An 11,087-nucleotide genomic window follows, 5' to 3' on the forward strand; every position below is an offset into this window, starting at 1 on the left:
ACCAGCAAGAGATAGAAAGAGAAATTCCATTCAAAGTTACAGTAGACACTATAAAATATTTGGGAGTCTATCTGCCAAGACAAACCCAGGGCCTATATGAACATAATTATGAAACACTTTTCACACTAATAAAGTCAGATCTAAATAAATGGAAAAATATCAATTGCTCATGGTTAGGCTGAGCTAATATAATAAAAATGACAATTTTACCTAAATTAATCTATCTATTCAGTGCCATACCAATTGAGCTACCAAAAAATTATTTTACAGAGCTGGATAAAATAATAACAAAATTCATCTGGAAGAACAAGAAGTCTAGAATGTCTAGGGTATTAAAGAAAAGAAATGCTAGAGAAGGTGGCCTAGCCATACCAGATATTAAACTGTACTATAGAGCAGCAGTCATCAAAACTATCTGGTACCGGCTAAGAAACAGAGTTGGATCAGTGGAATAGGATAGGAACACAAGATGGAGAAGTCGATGACTATAGCAATCTACTCTTTGTTAAACCCAAAGAGGCCAGCTTCTGGGCTAATAATTCACTATTTCACAAAAACTGTTGGGAAAATTGGAAAATGGCGGGGCAGAAACTGGGCATAGACCAATATCTTACACCATATACGAAAATAAAGTCAAAATGGGTTCATGATTTAGGAATAAAGGCTGATACTATAAGTAATTTGGGAGATCAAGGAATAGTTTACCTATCAGATCTATGGAAAAGAAAAGAATTCATGACCCAACAAGAGATAGAGAGCATTACAAAATGCAAAACGGATAATTTTGATTATGTTAAATTGAAATGTTTTGTACAAAAAAAAAAGCCAATGCAACAAAAATTAGGAGGGAAGCAGAAAATTGGGAGAAAATCTTTACAACTAGTGTCTCCGATAAAGGCCTCATCTCTAAAACATACAGGGAACTGAGCCAAATATATAAGAATACAAGTCATTCCCCAGTTGAGAAATGGTCAAAGGATATGAACAGGTAGTTTTCAGAGGAAGAAATTAAAGATATCTATAGGCATATGAAAAAATGCTTGAAATCACTGCTGATTAGAGAAATGCAAATCAAAACAACTCTTAGATACCACATCTCTCCTGTCAGATTGGCTAAAATAACAAAACAGGAAAATGATAAATGCTGCAGAGGATGTGGGAAAATTAGAACATTGTGACATTGCTGGTGGAGTTGTGAACTGATCCAGCCATTTTGGAGAGGAATTTGGAACTATGCCCAAAGGGCTATAAAAATGTTCATACCCTTTGACCCAGCAATACCACTTCTAGGGTTGCATCCCAAAGGGATCACACAAATGGGAAAAGGATCCATATGTACAAAAATATTTATAGCAGCTCTTTTGGTGGTAGCTAAGAATTGGAAATCAAAGGGATGCCCATCAATTGGGGAATGGCTGAACAAGCTGTGGTATATGAAGGTAATGAAATACTATTGTGCTATAAGAAATGGGGATGATATGGACTTCATAACAACCTGGAAAAACGTGCACGACATAATGCTGAGTGAGCAGAGCAGAGCCAGGGGAACATTATATACAACCACAGAAATATGGATTCTGTGAGGACTAACCCTGACAGACTTTGCTCATCTCAGCAACACAAGGTACAAAGACAACTCCAAAGGAGTCACGATGGAGCATGCTATCTACATCCAGAGAAAGAACTATGAAGTATGAATGCAGATTGAGGCACACTTCATGCTAGCCTTCCCCCCCTTTTTTTTTCTTTTTCTCTCTTTTGTTTTTGTTTTTGGGTTGGGTTTTTTTTGTTTGTTTGTTTTTGGTCCTGTTTCTTCTTTCTCATGATTCATTTCATTGGTCATAATTCTTCTCCATGACTTGACTAGTGTGTAAATTAATTCATTGCGAAGTTATATGTGGAAGTTATGTGGGATTCCATGCCGTCTTGGGGAGGCAGGGGGGAGGGAGGGAAGAAAATCTGGAACTCAAAATTATGTAGAACCGAGTGTTGTAAACTAAAAATTAAAAAAAATTTTAAAAAAGAATTAAAGTCTTACTTAGAGAAGAGGTAGAAAGGAGATGCTAGAAATATATCCCTCTTTCCCTATGAACCACACATGATGCCTCATGTGTAGGACCAGGGGCTGCTGCTCTGCTCTCCTCAGAGGGAGATCATACAGGTCCAGAATTCTATCTATCTGCTCTCTTAAATATTATTAGTCTGGGGTTTTAGTATATTAGGTTCAAGCTAAACTCCTTTTTGCTATTTCTTAACAAGGAAAAGGAATTTTACATCCAAAGTTTGACACCCCTCCCACCAAAGAGCAGTTCCACAATGAATGCATAAATTGGGGGCAAGATAATTCAGTTCAATCAAGAGAAAGATTCCCAAATCTTACCCAAAGGGAAATTCCTTGGAATCTCTAGTGTAACAAGCTGATAATAAGAACATGATGAAAGTTCTACATGTTGGTTTCTTCCCAGAGTCTTTTTATTTCTTCAGTGACTTGAAGAAAAGACTCAACTCATGTTCTCTCTCAAAGCTGGAAATCAGAAGATGAACCCAAGGAAACTGAAGAACACAAAAAGACTGAAAAAGCTGAATCTCTCTTCTCTCCCCTCTTGCTAACTCTTCCCTGCCTCTCATTCAGACTTGGAAAATTGATCACCGCCAATGAGGAGAGAGAATCACAACAATTGGCTTTGAAGCTTGGGTTATATTCATAAAATGCCAATAGTAAGTACAAAAAAGATGGAATAATCCCAGGGGAGCTAATTAGGGAAATACTCTCATCTTCCTACAATTGAGTTTTGAGCTTGATTTTGGACAGGTCACAGTGGAGAGAAATGGGGCCACATTCCAGGTGAGATTGACATAGGTAGTCATTGGCAGGAAGGTAAGAATCAGTACGGAGTCGGAGTTGGGGCAAGATGGGGAGGAGGGAAAAATAAGGCCAATGGATTTACTTTAACTAATGTACAGTTAGTCCCTGTTGAAGATCAATGAAAGTATGAGATTGGCAAGATGGAGGCCCTTGATTAAAAAAAAAAAAGCTAAGATGTTTTTATTTGTAAGAGATTATAAGAAAACCTTATGGATTCTTAAGGCAGGGACATTGTATAATAAGAATAATTCACATTTATATCATTCTCTAAGGTTTGCAAAGCAATTCAAAAAACACTGAGTAAGTTCTTACCAGCAAAATGCACAGGTTTAGACACTGGAGATTTAAAAAAAATAGACAACGAAAACAGACCTCATGTTCAAGGAACTTAGACTATACTGGGGGAAATGCAACATGTACACAGATGAGGCTATAAACGAGGTGACACCTGAGCTAAAACTTGAAGGAAGTTAAATATTGTGAAAGGTAGAGGTGTGGAAAAGACATATCTCAAGTATGGTGGACAGACTATAATAGCACACTAAGAAGAGATAGAGAGTTGAGTCCAGGGTAAAACCAGAAGGTCATTATAGTTGGAATACATAGTTTGTGATGGGGAATGATATAAAATAATGTTGAAAAGGCAGGTACCTAGTTTTTAGGTCTATAAAGTAATCATTATAATTTTATTCTTTATGGCATTATTATATTAGCATAGCCAAACTATGAGCAATTAATCTCTCTCCAATTATTTAGGTCTGACTTAATAGCTGTAAAGAGTGTTTTGTATTTTTAGTCATGTAATTCCTACATGTGTCATGGTAGGTATACTCCAAAATATTTTATACTTGCTGTATTGAATGGATTTTATTGAATGGAATTTCTCTATCTTTTCATGATGGGTTTTCTTGGTAATATACAGAAAAAACTGATGATTTTTGTATGTGTATTTTAATTACGTTACTTTATTGAAGTTACTAATTCTTGCAACTATTTTAAATGGAATTCCTAGCATTCTCTAAGTAGGCCATCACATCTTTGGCTCAAAGAAATCATTTTGTTTCCTCTTTGCCTATACTTATCCTCTCAATTTATTTTCCTTGTTTTATTGCTACATACAAATATGTCTACATTTGATTAAAAAATATAGAAAACTATATCAAATGTTAATGGATATCTTTGTTCCACTCCTGATCAGGCAAGGCCTATATTGTTTCTGCATTATGTCTAAAACCTTGGTTTTAGATATATACTATTTATTTTACCAAAGAAAGGCTGACTTATTCTTATTATTTTTAACATTTCTAACAGAAATGGAGATTGTATTTTGTCAAAAGATTTTCCTGTATCAATTGGAAGAATTATGTGATTTTATCATTTTGTTATTAATGTGGTCTATTATGTTTAGATTTTTCCTAATTTTTAATCAATCCCAAGTTCCTGGCAAAAATCTAACTAGGTCGTAGTATATAATTTGTTAAATATGTTATTGTAGCTTCCTTGATAATATTTTATTCAACATTTCTTGTTGGTATTCATTAAGGCTATTGGTCTATTATTTTCTTACTCTGATTTATTTTTCCTGGTTTAGGTGTCAAGACCATATTTATTTCATAGAAAGACTGTTAAGATCCACTCTTTTTCTATTTTTGTAAAAAGCTCATGTAATATTGAAATTAATAGTTCTTTGAATATTTGCCATTATTCATTTATAAATTCTTCTGATTGTAAGGATTTTTTTTCTTTCCTTTAGCAGTTCCTTTCTGGATTGTTTAATTTCTTTTTCTAAGATTGGGTTATTCAAATTTTCTTTTTTTTGCACTTTTACGCTGGTAATTTTGTACTTTTTAAAATGTTTGTTCATTTCACTGTGATCAATTTTATTGTAATATAGACAAAAAATCAATTCTAATAATTTTCTTCACCTCCTCTTCATTTTCTGTCGATTGTCCTTTTTCATTTACATGTTGTTAATTTTTTTGCCTCTCTTTTTAGAAAATCATATTAACTAAAAATGTATCTTCTTTATAAGTTGTTTTTCTTCAAAAAAAAAAAGCTCCTAGTTCTATTTGCCAATTTAATGGAGTTTTTGTGTTTATAATTTTGTTAATTTCTGATTTTTCCATAATTTCTAATTTTTTAGTTTAGTTTGAGGGGGCCACATTGAGGCTCTCAACTATTATTTATAGTCTTGCTGTCTCTTTCCACAATTCAATTATTATTTTTTCTTTTAGAATTTAGATACTATGCTATTTGGTTTTAATTTGTTGCTTTTTTAAAAGTTTTTTTGGTTTCACGTCCAATTCATTTATTGATCCATACTTCCTCTCTTTTATTGATAAAAATGTCTAACAATAAATTTTCTCCTAATATCTCCTTTGCTGAATATAAAAAGTTTTGAATGTTATCTCATTTGATTCCTTTTCTTTTATGAAATGATCTATTGTTTTTATGATTTGTTATTTGACCTACCAGTTCTTTATTCTACATTTAAGTTTGAGTCCTTTCTTTTAACTGTTTTTGTTTATTATAATTGTTATTGTGTTGTTGTTGTTAAAGCATGTATTTATTATATCTGCTCTTCTATATCTGCTTATAAGCTTTTTATGCCTTAGTACATGATCAATTTTCATAAAAGTGACATGCATAGCTGACAATATATATACTCCTTTTTATTCCCATTCATTAATCACCAGAGAGTTATCATATCTAACTTTTCTAAAAGTCTGTTCAGGTCCTTAACTTCTTTATTGTTTATTTATTTATTTTGCTAAATTTGTCTTGGTTTGAGAGGGCCACATTGAGGCTCTCAACTATTATTTATAGTTTTGCTGTCTCTATAATTCAATTATTATTTTTTTCTTTTAGAATTTAGATACTATGCTATTTGGAGCATATATATTAAAGATGGATATTATTTCACTATCTATGGTACCTTTAGACATTGTATAGTTTCACTGTTTATCTCCTAACCATTTCCATTTTTAGTGTTGCTCTGATTGTTATAGTGATTGTTTTTTTGGGGGGGAGAAGGGCAATTGGAGTTAAGTGACTTGCCCAAGGTCACACAGCTAGTATATGTGTCAAGTGTCTGAGGCTGGATTTGAACTCAGGTCCTCCTGACTCCAAGGCCGGTGCTCTACTCACTGTGTCACCTAGCTGCCCCTGTTATAATGATTGTTACCCTGACTTGTTTGAGTTTATCTGAATCAAGATGAATCTTGATCTAGTTCATTTTGACTCCATGTGAATCTTTATGTTTCAAGACTATTTCTTGTAAGCAAGATGTTCCTGAATTCTACTTTTTTAATCCATTTTGTTATACTACTCCATTTCATAGGTAAATTAATCTCATTTATGTTCACAGCTATGATGGTTAATTATGCATTTCCCTCCATCATATCCTCCTTTATACATTTTCCTCTCTTCCTTCCCAACCCAGTCCCTATCTTTACAAAGAAGAAGAAAGTTGTGAAAAAGAAGGATTATGGTCAATGCTACTGACCTGTGATTGAATCAATCTGCCATTCCACTGGCTATACTCTTTTACCTTCATCCAAACCCTGATCACTGGTTCTTACACTTTCTTTCCTTTTAAGCCTCTCCCTCACCCATTCCTACCACCTTTACTGGCCTACCATCCACAACTGAAGTTTGTTTTGCTTGTTTCTATGCTTTATTCCATCCTCAACTCTACTATCCCTCTTAAACTTTTTCATATTCCTCTTTTCTATCTGCTGTTTCTCTATTGAATTTAATGTATTACTAGACAAAATTTTGCTCATGTGTTTGTGTCAACTTTGTCTGTTTCTTCAGCTATGGTTGTATATTTTTCTTCTCGCTTGCCCCAATTTTGAGACAGGAAGTTTTGCCCCCTTCTTCCAGATTAATTCTGAGTATATTGCTTTTTCCCTCCCTTTTCTTAACATCCTCAAAACAGAACAAAGCCACTCTGGTCTCTCTATTTGTCTTATGTCATTTTCTGTAACCTTTGAGGACATTGGTAATCTGAATGGACATTTGTCTTTTCTCCTCTTATTAGAATCTAAACATTTCATCATGTTTTGCCCCTTCCAGTTGCTCTAATGAAACCTTTCTAGACTCTTCTCAACTCTTGCGTTTGTAATTTAAAGTTTCTACTCAGCTCTGATCTTTTCATCAAGAAGGTTTGAAAATCCTGTCTTTTGTTGAAAATCCGCTTTTTCCCCCTGCAGGCTTATACTCAGTCTTGCTAAGTAAGTTATTCTTGACTGTAAGTTTTTACCTTTTGCATTTTGAAATCTCATATTCCAAGGCTTTCCTTTTTTAACAGTCGTGCTGCCAAGTCTTGTATGATCGTGACTCTATTACTTGTTACCTGAACTCTTTGTTTCTGTCTGCTCGCGGTATTTTTTTTCTTTGACCCAGAAACTCTAGAATTTGACTGTGACATTCCTGAGGTTTTTTACGGATAGCTTTCAGAAGACGATCAGTATATTCTTTCTGTTTTCATTCTGCCCTCTGTTGTAATAGCTCTGGGCCGTTGTCACTATTGATTTCGTGAAACATAGTGTGTGTGGGGGGAGTGTTTGGTCGTGGTTTTAAGGGATTACAATGATTCTTAAAATATCTCTTGACTTTTTTCTGAGTTAGTTGTTTTTGATAATAGATATATTTTCTTCTAAAATTTCAATCTTTTGGATTTTTTTAAATATTTGCCGTTTTCCCATGGAGTCATTGAGTTTTGTTATAGTTTTCTACCTCCTATTCTAAGCTGTTTGTTCTCTTTCCAATTTTTCCTCCAGAGCCCTTATTTAATCACTGGTCTCGTTTCTTCTGTCTTTGTGCCCTAGTTATTTATTTTTCTGAGGCTTGCTTGTACTTAATGTGGACTTACTCTTTTCTTTTGTCTTTAACTCTTATGTATTTCTTGAGGCATAATTGCTTCTGTTTGCTCATATCTCCATCCTCAGTTCCTGATTTGGAACTTTTGCCAAGAACCAGGCTTCACTCATTCCTGCACTCTTGGATGGGTAGTCAGGAACTCTCATGGTAGCAAGGATTTTCTGTTCTTCCTCCACTCTACTCCACTGAATTCTACTTACTTGATGTGTCTTTGCTCAGTGCTTTCAGGAATCAGTGTCCCTGATCAAAGATCAAAGATCCCTGGTCAGGGTATTCCTGCTATCTTCTTGTCATCTTAAGGTATCCAAGACGGGGTTCTCCGCTGGTTTACTTTCCCTCCAGGGCATTCCTAGTTGTGCTTCTCTGGGTTTCCTTCCCTATTGGGAAGTCCCTGGCCAGGAAATTACTATAGACTTTCATCTTCCCTCAAGTTTCTCCACCCAGGGCTCTGCTGCGGGTTTCCTTCCTCCCAGTGTTTCCCTGCTTGGGGCACTTCTGTGGGCTTCTAGCCTGTTCACTTGAGCTGATGCTGACTTCCCTGGTGAGAGAGCCCTCTCCCACCACTTATGGTTTCTAACTGTCTTTTGTGCACTTCAAGGCATCATAGCATAGTGGATAAAGAGCTGGTCTCAAAATTAGCAAAATTAGTTTAAGTTCTGTATCTGACACATATGGCTTCTCTGACCCTGGGCAAATCACTTAACTTCTCAGTTCTCTAGGCAATTCTCTAAGACCATAAGTTGTGGAGAAAGTGATACTTTGCCTTGGTAGAAGAGATTTCCTTACCCAAGGGTTCCCTATATCAATGAAATCACAGATCCAATCCCTATCCCTGTCCTTGGGCTAGATAAAGGAGTTTGTTGATGCCTTACTTTGGGTTCCTTATTTATTATTTGATCTAGCACCCTTCTTAGGTCATTTCTGGAGTATAAATGGGAATGCTGGGCTCCTCGATGATCTTTCACTCTGCCATTTTAACCAGAAGCCCCCATCCTAACACAACTACAATAATTCAACTACAAAAAAGCAATAATCATATCCATTTGTGCAAGTCTATAGAACATAAAACAAAAAAGAATAATAGTAAGATAGCTACTTGTCCCAGGATCATTTCTATCTTCACTCTATCCAAAACATGAGGACAAGATAATAATAACATTAGCCGCAGTGGCTGTAACAACAACAAACTAATACCTTATACATTTGCACAGTTTCATGCATATAATATCTATATAACAAAGCGCTTTCACATGCACCGTCTTATCTGATTTGCCCAACAGCCCTGTAAGGGAATGCAAACGTCTCTACTACCAGTTTGAAGGGAATCTCCAAGAAGACCTATCAACATAAAATTTTCTGAACTAGAGCTGATAGAAGATGAAGAATAAAGTGGGAGGAGAGGGCTGTATATGAAAATAGGAAGCCAAAGCTTTGTGCTAATTCTATTATGCCAATGTTTCTTGCACCTGTGCCCTTCTCTCCACTCACTTGGCTACCATCTTGTTTCTGGTACTCAACACCTCTCATGTGGACTACAGAAGGAGCCTCCTAACTGATCTCACAGCCTCTGGTTTTATCTCTGTTCAATCCATCCTTGGACCAATGCCAAATCAATGTTCCCAAAGCACAGATCTAACTATATTTCTTCCCTATTCAGTGACTTGATTGTTTCTAGGATAAAATATAAATTTCTCTGTCTGGCGTTGAAAGCCTTTCATAATCACACTCAACCTGTCTTTACTGTCTGATTTCATGTTAGTCACTTTCACACATGCTATGTTCCAGCCAAATTGATCTATTTACTATTTCTGCTCCTATTTCATCTCCTATCTACATGACTTTGCACACACCTAGAATATTCTCCCTCTTCACCTCTGCCTCTTGGAATCACTTTCTCCTTTCAAGGCTCAATTCAAGTGATACCCCCTACTTAATTGCTCCTCCCCCATCATTGTCTCTTCCCCCTTCATATTACTTTGTCTCTATTTTGTTTACATATTGTATTACTTATCCATGGGCATATTGTTTCTTCCTAGTAAAATGTAAGTTTCTGGAAGGGACAGTTTTAATTTTTGTCCTTGTATCTCCGTTGCCTTGTATAATGCCTGGTACCTGGTAGGAACTTGTTAAATATTTGTTGAGTTGAACTGAATTTAATATATGATTATTATAAGGAGCCCAGTGAAACCATACTGGGGCCAGTGATCTTGTAGAGCACATAGTTGACCTATACAGGCCCTAGGAATTTCCAGTATTATGTCCCATAAAAGGAAAGCATAGGGAGGGGGCAGAAACCAGCCTTAGAAGGGACAATAGAAGCAGACAGTAAAACATAGTAAGCCACAGACCACTCAGGAAGTATATACGTTTTGAAACAATGCTAACCTGGCCCTGCAGGTTTCCTTCCACGAGAGGCTAGCTCCTACTCTGGACCTGTCATGATGGGACTTGGGTCTAACTCCGAAGAAGAGAGTCAGCTTTTTATAACCTCTCTGATTTGTTATGCCCTTCACCCCAAAGTAGAACTACTGGAAAAATCTCTTGAACAAAGTTTAGTTTAAACCCTGTCTAGGGTTTCCTGAAAAGGATTAATAGGATCTCTTCTAGAAAAGGTAATTCATATACAAAATAGTTACCAGAGAGCTATTTATTTCTTCTGCCGCAAAAGAAAGGCTTAATACACAATAGACTCTGGGCATACATTAGTAAGTATTTACAACATAAAACAATAATTTGTCATCATCAATATAATCTCCCCGAAAGATTGAGACAATTTGTGGGACTTTTGGACAGACATTCCATTTTCATCTCAGACTTTCACTATGGATGCAGCTCATAAGGTCCTCATCTTTTAGCCAGGCACGGCTTTTTCATTCCTTCAGTGCCAAGAATCCTGTTGGTTGTCAGTCAACTCCCGAGGAGCTCTGTGGTTGCAAGAATCCTTTCCTGCTGTATAGCTAGAACCAATTCAACTCAGGAACTATTAAATTCATGAGTTACCTCCTCCAACATCCAGCTCGCAGGATCAGTGGTTGCTGGCCACATACCACTTCCAGGGAGAAAAACAAAGGCAGAAGAAGGCAGCCAAGGATTCAGAATCATCTAGGAAAGCACATGCTGATCATCATTGCATGTGCCCAAGCTGAAACCACCATTGCCCTTGGGGTGTGCATTTGGGAGAAATAAATCCTGCCTTCTCCCTCCCGCCCCTCCACCTTGCTGGAAGTCCAAGGGGAACTGGATGTATCCCAAAAGAAGCTGACCTAAAGGAGAAAGAGATGAAGGCTTTTTCTTAAAAACTATTGAGGGGAAGAGAGTTCTCCTTCAGAGCCCATTC

This window comes from Trichosurus vulpecula, chromosome 5 (assembly GCF_011100635.1).
Source record: "Trichosurus vulpecula isolate mTriVul1 chromosome 5, mTriVul1.pri, whole genome shotgun sequence".
Taxonomy (NCBI): domain Eukaryota; kingdom Metazoa; phylum Chordata; class Mammalia; order Diprotodontia; family Phalangeridae; genus Trichosurus; species Trichosurus vulpecula.